Here is a 24259-nt window from a genome sequence, read left to right on the forward strand (position 1 = left end):
CAAAGTGCTGGGATTACAGGCGTGAGCCTGGCTGAATATTTCCATAATAAAGAGTTTTGGATTATGTTTAATGTTCATGATAGAAAAAGAAAAAAGAAAACAAGACTGCAGGATGGGCTGGGATACTCATGGCTCACTAAGACCTACAGCACAGTCTCTCCTGAATTGAAGCAGCTTAAGTAAAAACAGAATATTGTGCGCCTGTAGTCCCAGCTACTGGGGAGGATGAGGCAGGAGAATCACGTGAACCCTGGAGGCGGAGGTTGCAGTGAGCAGAGATTGTGCCACAGCACTCCAGCCTGGGTAACAGAGCAAGACTCCATCTCAAAACAAACAACAACAAAAAAACCAAAAACAGAACATCTGCCAGGCCCAGTGGCTCATGCCAGCACTTAGGGAGGTCGAGGTGGGAGGATCCATAACCCCAGTACTTTGAAAGGTCGAGGTGGGAGGATCACTTGAACTCAGGAGTTGGAGACCAGCCTGGACAACATAGTGAGACCTTGTCTCTACTAAAAGAAAAAAAAAGAAACCAGAATATCTATACCTTTGTGCCCAACTCATAACCATTCTCAGCCTAAGGTCTCCCCCCATTACCCAGACAGAAATAATCTTTAATGTTCATTCTAGGCATTTATAGGATGATTTCATTTTGCCTAGTACTCAGTAATTCAAAATTCATGGCTATTTGTTAAATGCCTTGGGATCATTTTAAATGATGTGTCCTTAGTAACTAACATGATGATGACAGCCCAATCCATGGGAGATTGGAATCACTGAGGCAAAAATCATCGCTGTGATGGGGCCTGCCTCTTGACTTTGCCCTCAAGGTTAGCATCACAGGATGTAAGCTAAACACACCCCCTTACTCCACTCAACCCCTCATTCCTTTAGGCAAGGTATTAAGAGCCCTATGTAAAGGCAATCTTCAAGTATGCGTTGGCAGAAAAACCACCAGTACAAATTTAGGCATAATGTAAAACCGTTAGGCTGCTTTTCACCCAGCAGAGGGCGCTAAACAGCTGTGCCCAAGCCTCTGATTCAACAAAGCAAAGGAGGGCTGGTGAAGCAAGGGAAAGTCAGTTCAGACGCAAAAGCAGCTCTACAATTGTCTCCCTTAATCTCCTAGTCAGTTCAGAAAGGCAGAGATTTATTGTTTAGTTCCACAGAGAGAGACTGACCTGCAAATAATCCAAGTGAAGAATATTTAGGATCATTTCAGACCATTTAAGCCAGCCCCATGGGCCTGGCAGTTGGATGAGACTCAGGAGAGGGAGCCCGGCCCCAACCCCTCTGGGGCACCGGAGGTGGAGCACAGGGACTTCTCGGGAAGGCTAGGCCTTTCTTCTCAGTGCCAGTGCCAGGCAAAGACAAACAGAGGCCAGGCCTTCTAAGCCTGGTTTCCTCACAAACAATTGCTTACCTTCAACTCATCTGAGAACCGCAAGAAAATACAACTACATATTCTGGTTTTGGTTTTTTGGGTTGGTTTCATTCTGCACTAAAATCACTAATTCATCAAAAAATGTACTATAATCACATTGTGGCAGCAGCTTTGTAGTTACAGAAAACCTTTATACTTAAAGAGTACCCTTTCCCAAAGGGTCCCGAGCTATAAGCAGAAACTAAGCAAGCCCTTACAACACACTATAACAAAAGTAATTATTTAACATTCTTCTTATTTTATTGCTCAGAAAAGCTGAGGTAAGGATTTGCTTTGGGTTTCCTCAAAAGCCAGCCAAGCACAGGACTGAGAAAGCAGTCTGAAATTCTGGGTCGAATATTCCTGGAACTTATCATTGTTTGAAGAGCGAAAGAATAATAATTTAAATGTCCATCAACAGAAGTCTGGTTAAAATTATAGTTTAATAAAATAAGCCAGACATAAAAGGACAAATATTGTATGATTCCACTGATATGAGGAATAGTCAAATCAGAGACAAAGTAGAATGGCAGTGGCCAGGGGCTGGGGGAAAAGAGGAATGGGGTGTTATAGTTTAATGGGTAGTTTCTGTTTTGCAAGATGAAAAATTCTAAAGATGGATGTGGTGATGTATTAATTACATGAATGTAATTAATATCACTGAACAGTAAGTACACTTAAAAATGGTTAAAATGGTAAATCTTATGTTGCATACATTTCATAATAAAAAATATAAGAAAGTTTACTACTTATATATGTACAATGCAGCCTAAATAAATAAAAGCATGAGGCAGCTCTGTCTATACTCACATGGAACAATTTCTAAAATATAATGTATTAGTGACTGTATTAATTGTTCAAAACATTCTTTTAACAAGTAACTCAATGGGATTAGATACAGAGCTTGGGGTTTCATCTTTGAGAGGCAGCAAAGATGGTGCTATAGAAGGGTACAGGAAGTGCAAGCTCTGGAATAAAAGGACTTGATTCAAATCTTGGTTTCGCCATTCATGTGTCCTGGTTACTCTACTCCTTTACCCTAATTTTTTTATTGTAAAATGGAGAAAATACCAACTATTTCCCAGGTTTGTTGTGTGTGGTGAGATAATGTTTGTAAAAGCACTTAGCCCAGTGTGATATATATTAGGTGCACACAGCTCTCAAATTGTCCTTGTGTCCCTAAAGTATCATCCATGAACTTGTCCTAATCTTTCAAACCTTGTTTTAGGTAGCATTAAGAATATGAATAGTATGATACAATTACACAAAAACATACACAAATTTATACATACAAAGACAGATGCAAAATGGTTAGCAGAGGTCATCTCTTGCAGATAGCAATTTTACTTAATACCCTTTCATATTGCTAAAGTGTTTTCTTTTCTTTTCTTTTTTTTTAACTGTGAAGCCTAAAGGAAAATCATTCAGCCTGGCTTTCTTCTCAGCCCATTTATTCCTCTTCAGTGAGTGTACTGTGTAAGACCAAACCTCCTTTTGTGTTAACCATACCTCTCCTAAGCTCCAAGAAGCTGCAGCGCATTACAGAGGCACAGTCTGTGTGACACACAGCCCAGCTACGTCAGTGGATGGAAAATAAGTCTGTTTTGTTATTTTTCCAAAGTTGAAAATAATTGATATTTGTATAGGAATTCAATCACATACATATCTCATTTTATTGTCACGTGAGGTAAGGATTATGTAGGCCCTTTTTCTAGACACGTATCAGAGAGATAAAATGACTTGCTAATAATCCAAAGAGCTTGGCCTGGAGCCTAAAACTAAGTTGTATCCATTCTACCAACATGCAGAGGACAGAACAGCACCTAGCATTCCAAATGAGGAATGTTCTGGAGCTTTACACAAGGAAGAAAAGCACTTTTCAGGCTTTTTTTTTTTTTTAATGATTTTATCTATTTTTAAGTATAGAGTTTTGTGGCATTAACTACATTCACATTTTCATATCGTTGTGCAACCATCACCACATTTTATCTCCAGAACTACCCCTTCCCGCTGACAACTGCTATTCTCCCTCTAGACACCATTCACTTGGCACAGTGTCTTCAAGGTTCATCCATGTTGTAGTGTGTGTCAATTTCATTTCTTTTTAAGGCTGAATAATACTATTTCATTGTATGTATAGACTACATTTTGTTTATCTATTCATCCACTGATGGACCCTTGGGTTGCTTCTACCTTTCAGCTTTGTGAATAATGCCACTATGAACATTAGTGTACAAATATCTGTTTGAGCCTCTACTTTCAATTCTTTTGGGTATATAACCAGAAGTGAAATTGCTGGATCCATATGGTAATTCTATTTTTAACTTTTTGAGGAATTGCCATACTGTTTTCCACAGTGGCTGCCCCATTTTATATTCTCACCAACAACGTACAAGAGTTCCAATTTCTCCATATCCTTGCCAACTCTTTTTATTCTTTGCTTGTTTGGATAATAGTCATCCTAATGGGTGTGAAATGTTTGCTGGCCTTTTTAACCTTCAAATAATAGCCTAAAATAACTCTCAAGTCCTTTTAAATATCTCAGAGCGCATCATTCTACAAACAGTTTGAGTTATCTTTCTTCATGAGTACCTACCCTGAAATTCAGTTACCACTTTTCTATTCACTCACCCCATCCAGCCCAAAAGAGTTTTCTGTAGTTCATTTATCCCCTATTGTTTTGCATTTCACTGCCTCAAGGAACTAACATCATATATAAATTTGGGAAATTTCATATTCATTCTCTCCTCAAATCACTTACAAAAACATTAAGAGCGCTAAGCTCTATTTACTCAAGCCAGCCACTTCTGTGATTAGACCTATTTTAGAGGTGGATATAATGTGGGGCAGCATAGCACAGCACAGCAATCAAAACCACAGGCTTAGTCTCCACGTAGTAAGACATAGGAAAAAATAATAAGAAAAAACCCACAGGATTAGGATACACAAACACAGGTTCAACTCTCAATGTCGCTGGCACTTACTAGCTGTGTGCCTTTAGACAGGTTACTTAACTTCTCTAAATTATAGTCCTCCCATCTGTAAAACTGAGAAAACAACACTACTTATTTCACAGTGTTACTGTTAAGATTAATGAGATAGATCTGTGTAAAAGACTTGGCCCAGTGCCCGATACATATTAAGAGCTAGATAAATGTCAGCTAATTATTATGCTATTTGAACTCAAACAACAGCTAACATCAGTTAAGTTTACTCTGGGTCAGGGACTATCCTAAGGGTCTTATATGTAGTGGCTCTTCCAATCCTTTTAACAACCCCACGAAGTAGGAATTCACATGAAACTACAGAAAAGCTACATAATATGAAGGGGTACACAGCTACCAAGAGTCATTGTTGGCATCTGAATCTAGGTAATGTGGCTCCAGAAACCATGCTCCTTACCATGATGCAATCCAGCCTTGCAAATATAAGAGGCCAGGCAGCAAAGTAAATGAGTCAGACTTGCCAGATTAAGTGACAGACTGAAGAATATATCTGTATTTTTAAAAGATAAGCCACCATTCAGCTCTTGCCAGTTGTTGCCATAGAGAAATACAGACTCAAGATTGCCAGATCTCCCAATTTTTGGCCCATGGATAAGTTAAGGTTGAGTGATTTGCCCAAGGTCATAAAACTGCTGTTCAGTGGCACTTCCCAAATCGAAACCAGTAGGCAGGGAAGAGGGAGGGGTACAGGCAGGTCTGGAGAGATAGGAGAGGTGGTGTCACACAAATTTTGCTCTTCACTACAGAAGTAGCTATAGGGATAACATCTACAGGCATTACTTCTGCTGACACCCTGTTTTTACCTAGTACCCTTCTGCTAAAAGCTGAGTCCACTTATCTACCTATTATCTCATTTTTCCATGTCTCTAATGAGGTAAGTAGAACAGAAACATCCCCATTTTAAACATGTTAAAAGTGAGGTCCTGGCTTGCCTTAGCTCCTAGCTAGAAGCACTTTACATTAAATAGGAAGTATTAAGCAGCAGCAACACCCTAACTAGACAGCTAGAGCCCCATAAAATGAAATGGTTTCTCCAAAATCAGATGACTAATAGCAGTGGAGTTTAATAAAGCTAGGGTTTTGAAATACTAACCCTAGACAATGTCTCTAATTCCTGATCAGAAACAGAGAAAGAAATCCACAAACATTCAAATATCCCTTTCTCCTTACACCAGAGTCACAGAGTAGAGATGTAAGGCACCTAAGAGTTCATCTTCTAACATCCCCATTTTGCCAGTGAGGAAACTGAGGCACAAAACTGAGGCACCTGTCCAAGAGCACACTGCCAGTTACAGGCAGAGTGGGATTCAAATCCAAGATGTCTGAGTCCAAAGCCCCTGCTCTTCCTAAAGTGTGGTAAACATAGGCCACTGGATGATTTTAGACAGTAGAGAAATGATTTTAATAATTACGTATTTTAAGGTGTACTAGAAAAAAACAACTAGCACATAAAACCCGTGACTTAGACTTTATAGTAATGTCAAGTTTCTTTCAAATACTGTTTATAAGGAAAGTCAACTTAGAAAAAATGTTAATAGCACAGGTGACACTCCTTATAACAAAAATCAAAAACGTGGGGCTCAAACTTCTGAAATTTGGAGAACAGGCACATTTACGACCTCCTTAAGAGAGGGACTCTAAATCAGAGGCTGCAATTTGATATACATCCAGATGCAAACAGGGTTAACTAGGGAATAATCTCAAGAGGAATTAGGAGAATGTGACTGTTTTAACAAAGAAAGTTACAACCTAATGAGTTGCACTGTAATCAGTCTAAAGGAAGACTACAAAATGGCCAAAACATTAAAATATTCAGACTCACTAGTAATCAAGGCCAGTTGTATGAGAAGTCATAATACACTTTTTAGATGATGCCAATATTCTGACTGAATTGGTTAAGACAAAATAATGACCAGCAGAAGCCACGATGCAGTCTCATAATACATTGGTCCAAGTGTAAATAAGCTGGTTTAACCATCTTGGAGGACAATTGGGTGATATATATCGAATGTATCTTAAAAATATAAAAAATATTCACACCCATTGACTCAGAATTCCACTTCTAAAGATTTTATTCTAAGGGAAAATATTTTTTCTCTTGGATTTAGCTACAAGGATTGTGATAAAAGCAAAAAATAAACAGAAGAAACAAGACAGAATTGGTTAAATTCTGACGTAGACACTTGAAAGGATACGATGTCATAATATCATGCTTCAGAACAGTTGTTCTCGAAGTGTGTCCCATGGACCCCAGAAGGTCTGCAAAGTCAAAATTTTTTTCGCAATAACACTACAATGTTATTTGCCTTTTTCACTGTTTGAAACTGTACTGACAATGCAAAAGCAATGGTGGGTAAAACCACTGGTGCCTTGGCGCTAGGGCAGTGACGGCAAATTGTACTATTCATCAGTGTATTCTTTAACTGCCACTCATTTGCAATAAGACACAAATGCCACGTTCACTCAGGAGTGCCTTGATGAAGCAGTAAAAATAATTGTATCAAATTTCAACCAGAGTACACATCTAAATACTCTGTATGACAAAACAGAAAGTACACATAAAACACTTCTGCTGCACACTGGAAAACAATACCTATTTTGTGAAAAAGTATCTATGAGATAGTTTGCATTGTGAGCTGAACTGGCTGCTTTTTTCATGAATAACATTTTTACTTGAAATTACTGAAAAAGTATGGCTATTCAGATTTGGGTATTTGGTAATATTTTCTCAAAAATGAATAAGATGAGCCTGTCACCTCAAGGAAAATAATTGGCAGTATTTGTAGCCAATGATAAAATTCAAGCTTTCAAGTAAAAATAAAAATTTTGGAAAAATTGTATTCACCATGGTGAACATAACCGCTTCCCAATACATAGAGGCTTTTCTGATGAGACTGGTGGCAATGTCAACAAATGTGACTTTTTAAAATATACAATGAAATGTGTCAAGATTTGGAAAACCTGAAAAACTCAGTGAACCAGTATTTTCCAAATGATCGATGTATGATGTTATAAAATGATGCATGGGAGGAAAGACCCAAAGTTTAAGACAGATTAATGGATTTTAATGTAACAATGTAACAGGCTATGACAAATTATTCGATATGGTTTTATATTCTACATTGCAACTAATCTTTAAGAAACTTCTACTTGTTTTGGTACAGTATTAAGGAAGAATATACAGTTATCTAAGACATTAACATGCTCTTCCCTTTTATAAAAACTGATGTGTAAAACTTTTTTTTTTTTTTTTTTTTTTGGATACAGGGTCCTACTCTGTCACCCAGGCTGGAGTGCAGTGGGGCAATCATAGCTCACTGCAGCCTCAACCTCCCATGCTTAAGTGATCCTCCTACCTCAGCCTCCAGAGTAGTTGAGACTACAGGTGCACATCACCATGCCTGGCTAATTGTTTTCTTTTTTGTAGAGACAGGGTCTTGCTATGTTGCCCAAGCTGGTCTTGAACTCCTGGACTAGAGCAATCCTCCTGCCTCAGCCTCCCAAAGTGCTAGGATTACAGGCATGAGCCACAGCACCCAGCCTATAATTTTCTTTATATACTTCAGCTAAACCAATATTTTGCAAGATTAAATGTGAATGCCTTTTATTATGACAGATACACACAGATTTGAGAAAATGTAACAATGACACTCTTCTCGCTATTTTTTTTTAATTTTGGAAAATATACTGTTTTTACTATTTAATGTTTTTTCACTTATGAAAACTAATATTTTTTCAGTTTGAGAACTGTTACTTTAGGACAGTGGTTTTCAACCCAGATGATGTTTCCCCCCAGGGAAAATCACCCTTGACAATATGTGACATTTTTGGTTGTCACAACTGGAAAGATGCTAATGGCATACACTGGGTAGAGGCCAGGGATGTTCCTAAATATCCTATAGTGCACAGGACAGCTCCTCATAACAAAGACTTATCCAGCCGAAAATGTCGGTAATGTTCAGGTGGAGAAACCCTGCTTTAAAAGAATACGCAATGAAATATGAAAAAATATTAAGTTTTAAAATATTAATCTTAATATTACAAAATACCAGAGGTGGCCTACTTTCAATTATATGTTTAATGTATGTATACTAAATGTGTATCAAAAAGGCTACATGTTCCAAATATTAACAATGGTCATCCTGAATAAGTGGAATTATTTCTTTTTTCCTTTAAATATCTATTTTCCAAATTTCCTATAATTAATACATAATAGTTGTTTAAATTATGAATGGGTGGGAGGCCTATCTTGTAAGTACCATATGCTGATGACTTGTATGATTTCAACAGGCAATTTTCCATAGTAAAGTATGGAATTAGTGACACGTCAAAGAATAAAAGTTCCTCAAATAGAGCTGGGGGATACTAAAAACGGGTTCTTAGGCCCTCAAAATCAGTAAGGAAAGTTATTAAGTTAGTGGACGATGCATTGCCAGGTACTTCCAGATCACAAATTTTCTTCATCTCCAGCCTTACCTCTTCTGCCATAGAGAACTAACCTGGACAATATGCTCTCCTGATTATATCACAAATACTCTTCATCCATTCTATGAGCAATTTCTGATTATTCTTTTTTTTAGTTTTGTACATAAGAACACTGCCTGCCTGGACTTTTGCAAAATTCCTTGTATACACAAAATTAACAACATAATAAAGCTTTCTTGTCTCTTCTTTGGCAATTCTAAAAAGACTGAATCAGTGAAGGCCCTAACACTTCTAGGAATGCACACTACATCCAGCCACCCACCAGCAGATGTAAACAGAGATGTCAACCCTGAGACTAAATCAGGGGCTAGCTGCCAAACACTCAAACTTCACTTGTTTCTTGCCAGTACAGTAAGCCCCTTTGCCCATGATTTCACTTTCTAGTTTCAGTTACCATTAGTCAACCAGGGTCCGAAAATATTACAGTCAAGATATTTTGAGAGACAGAGACCACATTCACATAACTTTTATTACAGTATAATATTATAATTGTTCTACTTTATTACTATTGTTGTTAATGTATTACTGTGCCTAATTTATAAATTAAATTTTACCATAGGTATGTATACATAAGACAAAACATAGTATACATAGGGTTCAGTACCATCTGCAGTTGCAGGCATCCACTGCGGGGCTTGAAATTCATCCCCCACAGATGAAGGGGGACTACTGTATGTCTAAGGCAAAGCACACACTTGAGTCATCTGTGGCAGCAAGTGATATAAATGAGGTATCTGTGCTAAGCCATCAACATAGTCAAGACACCTATTTAAAAAAAAAAAAGGAACATAGCAATCCTCAAAGGTTCCAATTAGTCACTTAGCTTTAACTTGTAACACCAAGATACAACTGGAATTTAGATACAAGACTTGAATGGAAATTCAGCATGGGGGAAGTTGTGTAACAAGATTTTGACAGGCATCTGGATTTGCAAAGAATTCCTCCTTCTGAGTAATGTTCTTGGAAGGAAACAAAGACTTTCCAAAGTACGGAAGTATAGCTCAGCAGGCTAAGAATTAAAACTGGAGACTCAACCAGAGTGACAGTTGGCCTCCACCCTGGAAAATCTCTACCTACTCATCTGTAAAATAATAGGGCATCACCAATTTAATCAAAACCATGTTCAGGGGCAATGAAACTGCAGATACAATGTACTGGCAGAGTAAGCCACTTAGGAGTTTAACACTTTACTTCAGCAAGTCCTTTTTAAATGCAGAACCTCATGACTTTCCCTATTGAGGGAAAAGGTCAGAAGACCCAGAGTTTAATCCTGATTGTACTACTCACTAGTTGTAACCTACTGAGCAAATCATTTTACCTCTTTGCTCCTTTGTTTACTTAGACGTAAAATTAAAGACTTCTATTAGACGATCATTAGTCCTTTCCAGCAACAAAATTCTGTAATTCTACAGAGACATCAGAAGCCTAAGATCACAAATGAGAGTGGTGAAAACAGGACTCCAACCAGATCACTTAAACATTTCACAACATGAAAGAATTCTAGGGCCAGGCACAGTGGCTCATACCTGTAATCCCAGCACTCTGGGAAGTTGAGGTGGGTGGATTGTTTGAGCCCAAGAGTTCAAAGTCAGCCTGGGAAACATGGTAAGACCCCGTCTTTAGAAAAAATAAATTTAAAAAATTAGTCAGGTGTGATGGCACGTGCTTGTAGTCCCAGCTACTCCAGAGGTTGAGGTGGGAGGATCACTTGAGCCAAGGAGGCAGAGGCTGCAGTAAGCTGTGATCACACCACTGTACCCCAGCCTGGGCAACAGAGTATAATCCTGTCTCAAAAAAGGAAAGAAACAGAGAGAGAGAGAGAAAGAAGAAAAAAAGAAAGACAGTCTGGCCAGGTGCAGTGGTTCACACTTGTAACCCCAACACTTTGGGAGGCAGGGTGGGAAGATCGCTTGAGGCCAGGAGTTCAAGACCAGCCTGGGCAACATAGAGACCTTGTCTCTGTGAAAAAATTAAAAATTAGCTGGACGTGGTGATGCACACATAGGTGTGCATCATCTATGTGTCCTAGCTACTTGGGAGGCTGAGGCAGGAGGATCAATTAAGCTTAGGAGGTCGAAGCTTCAGTTAGCTATGATCATGCCACTGCACTTTAGCCTGACCCACAGAGCAAGATTCTGTCTCACAAGAAAGAAAAGAAAAAAAGAGAAAAGGAGGCTTGGGCATGGTGCCTCATATCTGTAATCCCAGTACTTTGGGAGGCTGAGGCAGGTGAATCACTTGAGGCCAGGAGTTCAAGACCAGCTTGACCAACATGGTGAGACCTCGTCTCTACTAAAAACACGAAAAAATTAGCTGGGTGTAGTGACACATGCCTACAATCCCAGCTACTCAGGAGGCTGAGGCAGGGGAATGGCTTGAACCCAGGAGGTGGCGACTGCAGTGAGTGAGATCACACCACTGCACTCCAGCCTGTTAGCACCACTGACAGAGTGAATAAGACCCTGTCTCAAAAAAAAAAGAAAGAAAGAAAAGGAGAAGGAAAGAAGGGAAGGAGGGAGGAAGGGAGGGAAAGGGAAAGAAAGGAGAAAGAAAGAGAAGGAAGGAAAGAAGGAAGGGAGGGAGAGAAAGGGAAGGAAAGGAGAAAGAAAGAAGAAAAGAGAAGACAGAGAGGCCAGGCGCAGTGGCTCACACTTGTAATCCTAGCACATTGGGAGGACGAGGGGGATTGCCTGAGCTCAGGAGATCGAGACTAGCCTGGGCAACGTAGAGAAATCTCATCTCTACTAAAACTACAAAAAATTAGCTGGGCATGGTGGTGCACACCTATAATCTCAGCTACTTGGAAAGCTGAGGCACGAGAATCTCTTGAACCCGGGAGGCAGAGGTTGCAGTGAGTCAAGATAGCGCCATTGCACTCCAGCCTGGGCGACAGAATGAGACTCTGTCTAAAAAAAAAAAGAGAGAGAGAGAGAAGACAGAGAAAGACATTCTACAGCCATATACCTGAAAAACTACAATCCCTGAAAATTCTTCTCCGGGCCACTTGAGGGGGCCAACTTTTACTCCAAATATACTCTGGTGCTGGATAGCTATCCCAAAAAATTAAGCCTATAACATTTTTTTCTTGCTTATTTAATTCTTATTTATCATTCATATTTTACAGATGACTGTAACATGGTTTTAATATCAATATCACATCCACTTTTAGTTAAACACTCCTCAGGAAAAATTTCAACCCAGTGGAGAATCATTCCTCAAAATACCTTTTCTCAAAATCAACTCTACAAAGAACAACAACCCATAGGAAGACTGTAAAAACAAAAAAAAGTACAAGTAAACAGTATAATAAGAACTATAAGATGATGTATATAGAAAGGATGGAGTAACATCAGCCTCTGGACCTGGCATGTTCATAACGGTTTCAGCCTTTTTTTTCCCTTTCTAATAAAAGGCAAGTGACTAACTAACCACTCTGCTTCTCGGCCTCTATCTGGTACCTTAAAAGTGGCAGCGGAGGCCAGGAGCAGTAGCTCACACCTGTAATCCCAGAACTTTGGGAGGCTGAGGCGGGCAGATCACCCCCCCCCCCGCCTAGGGACTGAACTCTGTCAGGAGTTCGAGACCAGCCCGGCCAACACGGTGAAACCCCGTCTTTACTAAAAGTACAAAAATTAGCCAGGTGTGGTGGCGGGCACCTCTAATCCCAACGGGATTACAGGCTGAGGCAGGAGAATTGCTTGAACTCGGGAGGTGAAGGTTGCAGTGAGCTGAGATCACGCCACTGCACTCCAGCCTGGGCCACAGAGCGAGACTCCATCTCAAATTTAAAAAAAAAAAAAAAAAAAAAGTGGCAGCTGAAAGACCTGAAGTAAGGAGAATGGATGCTTAAAGGCTTTTCTACTAGAGGCATCCCATAGTGAATGTGAGGAGCTAAGAGACTGGGGTTTCGGTTTTACTTGCATACCAGACAGTGCAATAATTATAAGCAGGTGACCATATAACTTATCCTTTAAACTGGGACCTTTTTTTTTCTTTTTCTTTTATTATTATACTTTAAGTTCTAGGGTACATGTGCACAACGTGCAGGTTTGTTACATATGTATACATGTGCCATGTTGGTGTGCTACACCCATTAACTCGTCATTTACATTAGATATATCTCCTAATGCTATCCCTCCCCCGTCCTGCCACCCCACAACAGGCCCCAGTGTGTGATGTTCCCCTTCCCTAAACTAGGACCTTTTTAAGAATGAAAGGAACACTAATAATTACACTGGGACAATGGGAGAGCTTCAGATGGTCCCAAGTAAATCAGGATATATGATCGGCTTGGTTACGAAGGATCCCAACAATCAACAAGGCAGGCAGGTGACGTGGAGTTACCTGATGAACCTTATTAAGTAATCTTGCCTCATCTTATCAACTGGCAGAAGCCCCAGCAGAGGCAGAAGGGAATACAGGAATCAGTCCTCCTGCCAACATTATCTCTGCTATGTGGACCCATTATAAACCTGTCAATTTCCTCAGATGCCATTTTCTCAATGACTCCTACATAATCCCAGCCCTTTGGAATATAGCTTTCATTTTTTAAATTGGCCCTAATAGGAAAACAGTACTAGAGCACATGGACTTGATCTATGAATTATCAACTCTGTATCCCGAGAGGTATATGATAGAATTTCTGGTATTCTGGCCAGGTATGGTGGCTCACATCTGTAATCCCAGCATCTTGGAAGGCCAACGTGAGAGGATCACTTGGGCCCAGTAGTTCAAGACCAGCCTGGGCAAAATAGTGAGATCCTGTCTCTACAAAAGAAAATTTTTTTTAATTAGCTGGGCACGATGGTGCATGCCAGCAGTCCCAGCTACTCGGGAGGCTGAGGTGGGAAGATCACTTGAGCATGGAAGGTCGAAGCTACAGTGAGCCGTAACTGCCCCTGCACTCTGGTCTGAGCAACAGAGCATGAATAAAGTGGCAGGGCATGGGAAGATCAGGTAACTAAAGTGACAAACTACTACTGTCAAGTCTTTCCCTAAATCTCTGATTTAAGAAAACTGATAGGAAGAGCAAACTGAGTCCAAGACCGGAACCAATGGAGCAACCTTCCTTTTTACCCATTCAGTGAATGGCCATGAAAGTGAAATGCCTTCTTTTCCACAGAAGCAGAGTGACGTTGTGGTGACAGAAGCAAATTTTACTTACAAGAACACTATGCTTCAAGCTCATTAAGGATTAAACAGGCTTATCATCTGGTCTAGCAGTTACACCTCCCTTTATGATACTGTGTGTGTGAAAAAGTGCTTCCAAATGACTTACTAGCACTCTCTGAGCAAATCAGCCCATATTAGGTTTACACTTTCTTCCAAAAAGCACTTTATTCTGAAGCACAGTATTCATCTGTGGCCCAGACAGGTATTTTCTCCCCATGTATAACTATATGAGGAAAGACACCTATTTGTTGACTGAAATTCAGCCAAATGTAATCATTCAGCATGACTTGGGCAGATATTAAACTCAAATTACAGGTTCAGTAAATACACATATATTGTTTTTACTTTTAACTGGGCTAACAGACAAGAGAAACCAACTTGATAACTAGAGTATACCTACTCCTAATCAGACTAAAGTAGGGAGTTAAACCCAGTGGGAGTTAGTCACATGGTTACGTACGGAATACACAGAGTGTGAGGAAGAAGGAGACTTTAGATAACTGCAAACATCAGAATCTAGGTGAGGTGAGTGCTAGCACCAAGAGACATCTGCTTGAGAAGTAAGTACTGTGGCTGTGATGAGAACCCTGCTTACTGGCTCCAAGTCCACTCCCATCTTCACAATTCCACCCGTCGTCCTCCACTTACATATAAAAGTGAAAAACTGCAGATAGCAAAATATGAGTGATAGCATCAAGAGAGGAGAATGAAGGAGAAAAAAAATCAGATCCTTTAAAAATGCATATAACATTGTAAAAATTTCAAAGCAGTTAGCATGTCTCAGAAAACATTCAGACCCAACCTGGAAATCTAGCTCCACCATAAACCATGGGAACTTTCATAAGTTACCTAACTTCTGTAAGCCTCAGTTCCCTCATATGTAATATAAGGATAATAATACTACCCTAACTTACAAAACATTCTTTTAAGTGTTACATATGCCTGGCACATGAAATGCCCCCAAATAATATTTGATAAATAAATGACATCAAATATTAGCTATTTAAAAAATCTGTTAAATTTTTTTTTTTTTTTTTTTTTTTTACAAACAGCAATGTCTCAGCTGAACATTGGGCAAGGCATTCCTTAATTTGGTAGGCACCGGGGAGTGCTGCAGATCAGCAGGGGATGTGAAACAATGACAGTTACATTTTGGGAAGCTTATATTATAATGGCAGTGGCGACTAATAAGTACTAAAACTGAAAAGAACAAAAACTTGAAAAGCAGTTATTGGAACCAAATTTTCTATAAAGTAATGGATCATGGTTATAAAAAAATCTTTTTTCACCCCTAGAATTACGTTTCACATCATTTTTTTATGACTAGTCAAGTGAAGCAACAGGAGTGGAAAAGGAACAAAGAAATCTGTAACTGGTTGTGATCAATTAGTTGTAAGCACCACTGCATTCAGACCGGCCATATTTCACTTCATTTTAACCACAAATAATGAATTCTAATATCTATTTTTCCACTAATGCATTGCCTGTTCTCTGGATTATAGAACTCTCAGCAGTAATTTATCAATGTCCTTCCTTGATTCTTTAGCACTCACTTATGACAATTAATACAAAACCTTCAAATCTCCTCGCCTTTCTATACTACAAATTTCCTTGCCTTTCTACACTACAGGTAACACTGGCTATTTTCCAAGTGGTAAATAAGACATGTAAAGTGCTTAGCAGAAGGCCTGGCATATGTTACAAGATAAAAAAAAAAAAAAGTTAAATAATAATTTTCATTGTTATTAAGATTAAAGGGGCACAAGGCCAGGCGCGGTGGCTCACGCCTGTAATCACAGCACTTTGGGAGGCCGAGGTGGGCGGATCACAAGGTCGGGACATCGAGACCATCCTGGCTAACACGGTGAAACCCCGTCTCTACTAAAAATACAAAAAATTAGCTGGGCGTGGTGGCGGGTGCCTGTAGTCCCAACTACTCGGGAGGCTGAGGCAGGAGAATGGCATGAACCTGGGAGGTGGAGCTTGCAGTGAGCCGAGATCACACCACGCCACTGCACTCCAGCCGGGGCGACAGAGCGAGACTCCGTTTAAAAAAAAAAGATTAAAGGGGCACAAAATGGGTACTCAATAAATATTTTAATGAGTAAATAAACATACTTAAGTAAAACAAGTTAACCTTATTTACAGCAAAACACAGAAATATAATTTATCATTTAAGAGAAGCAACCAGAGTTGTACATGTGCTCCAGAAACTGCTAACATTCAGCTTTCAATTCCTTAGGACAGATCCAGAAAATGTGACCTGCCTACAAAGGGAAAAGAGAGAAACAGCACCTGCCTGGGAGCAATGAGTCCTACTTAGAGTCCTGACAGCCAGAGACAATGCAGACAGCCCTGGGCAAGTCACTTGTCTAGATCTCAGCTCCCTTTCCTGTAAAATGAAAATCCTTCCATTTCTCCGATCCCATGCAGAAAAGAGAAGATATAAAAGGGTTACTTAATGCAGTATTTCACAAGCTTCAATCTTGATCATCTTTTCATTTTTGCCATATCCACATAACACTTTTATTGTTTTTCTTTAAATTGATTTGCATGATGATGGCTCACTGCAGCCTTGACCTTCCAGGCTCAAGCAATCCTCCCACCTCGGCCTCCTGTGTAGCTGGGACTAAAGGTGCACGCCACCATACCCAGCTAGTTTTTAAATTTTTGGTAGAGATAGGGTCATGCTATGTTGACCAGGCTGATCTCAAACTCCGGGGCTCAAGTGATCCTCCTGCCTCTGCCTCCCAAAGTGCTGGGATTACAGGTGTGAGCTACTGCACCTGGCCTTAATTTACTTAAAAATTTAACCTCACCTTAAGTAATAAAATCATTAAAAATATTTTATTCACGTTAGCTAATTTTTCTAATGTGTCTAAAGATAAATTAACTACTCAACTTTAAATATTCACTCAAAGATTATCTAAATTCATCTAACATATCCAAACTTTGGCAAATGGTAACCTAATTTTTATAACTGAAAATAAAAAAAAAATTTTTAATTTCCCATACTATAGCAACATAAGAAAATCAAAAAATTTAAAGGACAGGGAATTGAGTAGAAAAGAAATAGAATTTCATATTCCCACAATAATGTAAGGGTTAATTCAAATTAATATTCAGTTATTTTATAAGTAAGAATATTTTTTAAACAATGTGAGGCAACAAAAATTGAAAACAGAACTGATTCCTTCTTAACTTAGGTAATCTTCATCTGAATTAGGATTTTATTTCCTTTAACTTTAAAAGACTTTCACTCCACCCTTGAGTATCTAAATTCAGACTAAAATAAGAAAAGCAATTAGTTTCTTCTTTCTTAAGACCATAAAAAGAAGACAGAGATTAAAATTAAGTGCCATGTTTATTAGCAGTGGAAGTGCTCTTATAAACTTATGCTCTCTTTGCCTTGATCAATGCATGAGAAAATAAATGCACCTACTTCTTAACTTGGAATTAAGAGAGCAGTATGCATTTGTGTGACAAGTTTTACTAGTCAATAAAGTTTCCCTCATCTAAATGACTCCAACTGTACTTTACAAACAAATCCATCAATAATCAGTGAATAAGCACATGCTTGTACCTGGGCTGACACTTCCTTTCAATGTGGTGGCCAAAATACATAACTGAGGACTCTTGCTCTCTTTAGGAAATCTTAGCTATCAAAAACACATTGGCATAAATCAAATTAAAAATGATCCTTTGAACAATACTGAGCACAAGGACAACTTTTTGATGTATTAATAACAATGTCTAATGTGACTAATGATCAGCAGCTAAACCTCACTAGGTTATTTTAAAGTAGAAGTGACAAACCCAGGCATAAATCTAAATTTGCCAACCTTTGATAGGTATCAATTAGCTGACAAAAAACCAAGTAGGACAAATAATGTGTATCTATAAATATTCACATTACTTTATCCTTATGACATGATCTTTATAATTTATCATAGCAAAGTTCCTCAGGGCCATCTCTACAGGCCTTCTTTCTTTCCCACCAAATCTCACAGGCAAGAGCATTTTTGCTGTATTAAGTATAGCAAACCAGAGGAAAAAAAAATCTATTAAAGTATCATAAGGTAGAGGGGATATATTTTAAAAGGTCATGAAATGTTACAAATGAGAACTGAACACTCCTAAAACACCAGCTTTTTGAAAACATAATTTATACCTGATTCATTGTCCCTGTTCTCATAGCTCCTGTTTTACAAACAGTATGCACTCAAAAACTATTTGTTGCACTAATAAATAGATCAAATAATAAAATACCTTCACAGCAATGAATTATCAGAAAATAGAAAAGGCCAGAAGAAAATTTGAAAACTGATTCCTCAATTACCTTGTTAAAATGTCTATACTATGAAAGCTTTTCAAAGACAAAAACCTGCTCTACCACTGGCCATATTTCTCCTGATAAGTAACTACCAAACCAACAAATTCATTCTAATTAAATGAACAGCTTTAATAAAGTCAGGCTTTATTTAACTGGCTAAAGCCAAACGCCTTACCTGCAGATAATGTGCTTTTAGACTAATTTATCTACAAAAAACTGATTTCATAAAACGTGATATAAACTAGTGACTGGGAAACAGGAAATGACCATTAATTAATAGGTTCAAATTAAGCATATAGGTGTAATAATAGCTATTATTCAATGCTTAAAAATACTCTTTGATGACAGTACTGGTTAAGCTTATTCACAAAGTATTTTGAACAGTTCACCTCATGGAGATCTTTCTCAATATTTCATGGTGTACTGTGCCATGTGCAGTATATGTTAGATGTTGAAGGTATCAATCTCCTGAAAGCCTTTTGTGACATTCAAGGGAAACAACAACAACAGTTGCAGCAGCAGTAGCAACAGCATGGGTTAGGCCCTTGTGCTAAGAATTTTACAAATGTTATTTCATTCAATCCTTACCACAACCCTGTAGGGTATTATTATCCTTATTACATGGGTGAGGAAACAGACAAGAGAGGATAAGTGACCTGTCAAAAGCAACCCAGGTACCAAGCAGCTGGGTTGGTGTTCACCCCAGGCAGTCTGACTTCAGAGTTCATACTCTACAATCTCTCTATATAGATTATGGCTCCTTATAATGATCAACATGGTCAGAGACCCATTTGAACTAGAAATAGGCTAAATAGTTATCCCCATTTATAAGTATTATGACCAAGCAACTAAATGACTCTCCCCATTCACAACTCCTACATAATTAATACTTTGAAACATCATAGTTGCTCATGCTATTTGAAAAACTTCTGAAGGTACTTTTCCTATATTTAGTCATAAGCACACAAAAAAGATAATAATCTCTCACTATAACTCAAAACTTCATACTTATGGGTTATTCTGCTAGCTCTGTAAGTTCCAATGCCTTAAACTTCGATTCAGGGGAAATAATATAGCCATTCCAAAGAGCCAAATCTTTGTTTTTGTTTACTGCTAAGATGAATTGCACAAGCCCTTTACAACATATAAAAAGGCGGAGTAACAATCCAAGTCAAATGCACATAGAGATACATTCTGATTGGTCATCCAATCAGAGCCCTAAAAGATGTTCATTTTCTTCGCAAAAAAAAACTTTAAACAAACATATAAAGGACCCCATTCTAAGAAAAAGGAAAAGCATAAGAGGAGGCAATGAGAGCAATTTAGAGTACTAGATGCAACCAAAGACCTAAAGGGTAAACCCAAGATATCCCCTAAATATGTGTACTACTGTAACCTCATTGATGTTGTTAGGATCTCTTGTAAGTGGCACTTCAACATACAATGTTGTTCCCCATCCCTCAAAGGACTAACACATATAAATATTCTAAGAAGAGACTACAATCATCAAGTATAAGCTAGTCTTTATAAAAAGTAATGTTAACGGGCTGGGTGGGGTGGCTCACACCTGTAATCCCAGGACTTTGGGAGGCTGAGGTGGGCAAATCACGAGGTCAGGAGTTTGAGACCAGCCTGGCCAACATGGTGAAACCCCGTTTCTACTAAAAATACAAAAATTAGCCAGGTGTGGAGGCACGCACATGTAATCCCAGCTACTCAGGAGGCTGAGGCAGGAGACTTGCTTGAACCCAGGAGGCGGAGGTTGCAGTGAGCCGAGATCCCGCCACTGCACTCCAGCCTGGGCGACAGAGCAAGACTCCATTGCCCCCACCGCCCAAAAAAAAAGTAATGTTCACTCAAAATCTAGTTCATAAAGCACCTTCACATATAACATTTCATTGACCATTCACTACCCCCATTCATCTACCAGTGAGGGCAATCTGTTATCCTCATTTTACAGATGAGTAGTGAAGGTACTTACCTAAAATCAAACACTTTGTGACTGGTAGAGCCTCCAACTCAAATCACATGACATCAAATCCCAAGCACTTTCCACACCACATTGTGCCTCCACATTCCACATCAAAAAGTCACAAAACTATCCTGTCTGGCTAATCTGCACTGGTCTATTAACAATACTGTAAGAACAAATGTCTGTTATTAATGACACCATGTGTTATGAATACAAAAGAGAAAGAAAACAAACTCAGTATTTTCTCTGAGAGGCCTGGCGCTCTGTTCAGCACCCAACCTATACTTTAACTAACATGGTTCTCACAACAAGCCCCTCAGGTAGGTGCCAATATTCCAACTGTATACCTCAGAAAACACATTCAGAGAGGCTTAGTAACTTGACTAAAGTCACAGATTAAACAAATGACACAGCAATGATGTTAACCACATATCTGCTATACCACACTGCCTAACCCAGTATCACAACGATGCCCCTTTCTGGTCATAAACAAGAAAAATCAAGTACTTTTTCGGTTAAAGTATCTTAACGTGTCAAATAACCATTTCTCCACTTGTTGCTGTCATAATTTCACTTCCAAGCACAGCACCTTTTCTCCTTCCTGATTTTCTCTGGTTTACTCAATATCTGCTGGCCTCACTGTGCCCTGGAAAAGGGGATAGCTGTTGGAACAGAAAAGTGATGTATTATTAACTAATAGTACTTTACCCGGCCACAGGAATCATGCAAATATTATTTCTGCCCTGGGTATAAGTTAATTCTATCAAGTAGTATGTGTCAGTTACCAGAAATGTGAGCCTGCCCAAACAATTATGAAATGAAAACAATGAACAAACTATGAACAATCTATCATTTTAATCACAGCTCTCCAAGGGCTTTCCAAACCAGACAAAACACAACAACAACAAAATGCATAAAAGTAATCTCATTACCATCCCAGAGTCTGGCATCCCACTACATTACAACATTGGGGATACATAGCATTAGCCTCAGAATACTGTGCTCCCCCACTCAGGTGTTGACTGCTAATGAGAGACAAAGATAGATAAGAAAAAAATATAAACATGACACTAGTTTTAAACGTGGGAAAATTATTGAAGGACTTCCCAGAAAAAAATTTAATTAGCTTTAACAAGTTAAGGTATATTAGGACTCCCAAAGGGGGCTTCCTTATCTGAAGCAAACAGGAGGAACTTTCTGTTAACACCGCTGTGTACTCATAATGCAAGGTAAATAGCTAAAAAGGCTTTAAACCAAAACTCTATGTTCAAGGAACAAATAGGAAAAGCTAGGTGTATCTTAGCCAAACTGGAGGAGCGATGGAATAGCCTGCTGATAGGACTAAGAACAGGAACAGGAGTAGATAAAAAGGAAACAGGAAGAACTGAGCTAGAGGGAGTATGGGGGGAAGGAGAAGGAGCAAGGGGCAAAGAAGGCTGGAACCCAGGAAGTACTGATGGAGATGGGCAACACAAGCCTAGAAGAGTAAGGAAATAAATACCCAGAATCGAAAGGTCTGCCAGAGCCTCCTCTGTGGAAATGACCCTCCTCTTTCACAGGCTAAAATTAAGACAAAGGAAATGACCTGGCCAAGACTAGAGAAAATAGAGTTCATTTAAGATACAGGGGAGCGTCCTGCCCAAGGATAAAAGTAGTAATAACTGGTAGAGAACGGAGGGAACTTTTTCGTGCTTTTTAAAATGTAACTTCAAATAGATAAATTATGTGGCATGGAAATTATCTCAATAAATTTGTTATTTTTTTAAAAGTGTGAGCTAGGCATGGTGGCTTATGCTTGCAATCTCAGCACTTTACGGGGTGAGGCAGGAGGATTACTTAAGGCCAAGAGTTCAAGACTAGCCTGGGCAACATAGGGAGACTCCACCTCTACAAAAAAAAAAAAAGTTTAAATTAGCCGGGCATGATAGCACCTGCCTGTAGTCCCAGCTACTTGGGAGGCTGAGGTGGGAGGTTAGCTTGAGCCTGGGAGATCAAGGCTGCAGTGAGCAGTGATAGCCCACTGCACTCCAGCCTGGGCAACAGAGTGATACTCTGTCTCAAATAAATACATAAATAAAGGTGTGTCAAGCTGGGCAACGTGTGACTACTTACAATTCCGTTAACATGATTAGTTCAGTTGTCTCTAAAAGAGTACCCCCAAATTCCCTCACTCGGTAGGTAAAGTTTACTTGTGTCTGGGAACTTCTCTGTTGGAATACATCGGGAGTTTTATCAATACATAAAAAACAGCAGCAGGGAAACTGGGAGCTAGGTCTATAAAGAAGAGGTCTTCCCCCATTTTTGCTCTTCAAATTTATTTGATAAAATTTTATACGGTGCTGTGGGGGAAGGAGGCTTTTGTCTGAAAGATCAGGTTTCTTCAGAGGATGATCTAGGGCCAAAATCTACCTAGTCAAAGAGAAAACGATCTGGGGTACAAAAGTCAAGTCAGTTCTGGACAGACCCCAAAAGGTTTATCATAAAATGATCACAGAAGACCTTTCTCTTTGCTACCCCCAAATTGGACTGTACGCCCCATGTCACTTCCGACGGTTACTCGCGAAGACGGATGCTTTGCCAAGATCCCAGAAGTTTCTGGCGAGCTGCTCACGGACACAAATTAGAAAGACATTCGGGGACCGACCTGGGTGAAGCTAAGCGCCACGTCCAGCGCTGGGTTCCCCCTTCATCCCTCCCAATATAGGAAAAGGGACAGAAGAGGGCAGCAGCCAAGCAGGAACGCCCAATCAGCCGTCTTCATCCCCCCTCCCCTGAGCCAGGTTTCGGGGAGCCGCCCCCTAGCCCTCACGTAGGCCCATTCCCACCCGCCCCTGCCCTGGGCCCGCGACCCCAGGGAGGAGGGGACGACGGCGGCGAGCGCCCCCACCGGCAGCAGGCGCACCTCCCCAGGGGCAGCTGTCGCCGCGGCCCGCGGGGCCCGGGCCTCCCCGGGAGCAATAGGCTATCGATTCAGCTGCCTGTCGCTAGGCGCCCCGGGAGAGCGAGGCCTACACCGCCCGGCCGGAGCCCCGGCCTCGATTTCGCCACTTTCCCCAAACCAGAGGGAGAGCCCGGGGGCAACCAGGCCCGTCTGGGCGAGAGGGAGGAGAAGCAGAGACCACTTGCAACAGCGGCCGCGGGAAACGGGGTGCGGGGCGCCGGGCTCCCGCCAACAAGTCTCCCGGGGGTCCCCCACCCTACCGCCTGCCTCGCAAGTTGCGCATTCAAGTTCAGGCTGGTGCCCTTTAGCCTCCACAGCCCTCGCCACTCTCGAAACTGTATTAAAAACAAGACGCAGAAGAGGCCACAACCGAACGAAAGGCGACGGTGCTGGGCCTCTAAGAGCGCCGAGGGGGGCGGCCCACAGCGACCCTACCGCCCCAGTCACTTCCCCTCTGCAGACCCCGCCAGCCCCCGGGTCGCAGCCCCCGGCCCCTCGGCGTCCGGGTCTGTCACCGCCCGCTTCCCAGCCCCAAGACCCCTTTTCCTTAACGCCGGCGACGGGGGCTTCAGCTCCCCCTTGCCTCCGGCGCTTCTCGGCCTCCTCACCCTCCACATCCCCAAAATGCCCCCAGCACCTTTTAAAGTACGCGGAGGAAGAGTTTGCCGTCAAACTTTGTCGAGCGGTAACCTCGCCCCCCTCCCCGACCTCCACTTTCAGGGCAGGCATCAGGAGAGATCACTTTGCACTTGGGATAAAGCGAATTAAGGAGCTGTCAACCATTTTAGGTCTTTTTTATAGAAGACATCCTCTCCTTCCCCTCCCCCTGCAATGGTTTTAATTTGACACCAAACCTTCCCACCGCAGAAGGGGGTAGAGAAAGGGAGGGGGTGGGGACAGAGGGCAGGAGGAGGGTGACGGGGGAGAG

The 24259-nt window shown here is 40.5% G+C and overlaps 1 protein-coding gene across 3 annotated transcripts in view; it reads right to left on the bottom strand.

Moving 5' to 3' along the window:
• Positions 1-24259, bottom strand: part of DCAF5 (DDB1 and CUL4 associated factor 5) — a 102354-nt gene that overhangs the window by 77577 nt on the left and 518 nt on the right. The window lies entirely within an intron of this gene.

This window comes from Pan paniscus, chromosome 15 (genome assembly GCF_029289425.2).
Source record: "Pan paniscus chromosome 15, NHGRI_mPanPan1-v2.0_pri, whole genome shotgun sequence".
NCBI classification, from domain to species: domain Eukaryota; kingdom Metazoa; phylum Chordata; class Mammalia; order Primates; family Hominidae; genus Pan; species Pan paniscus.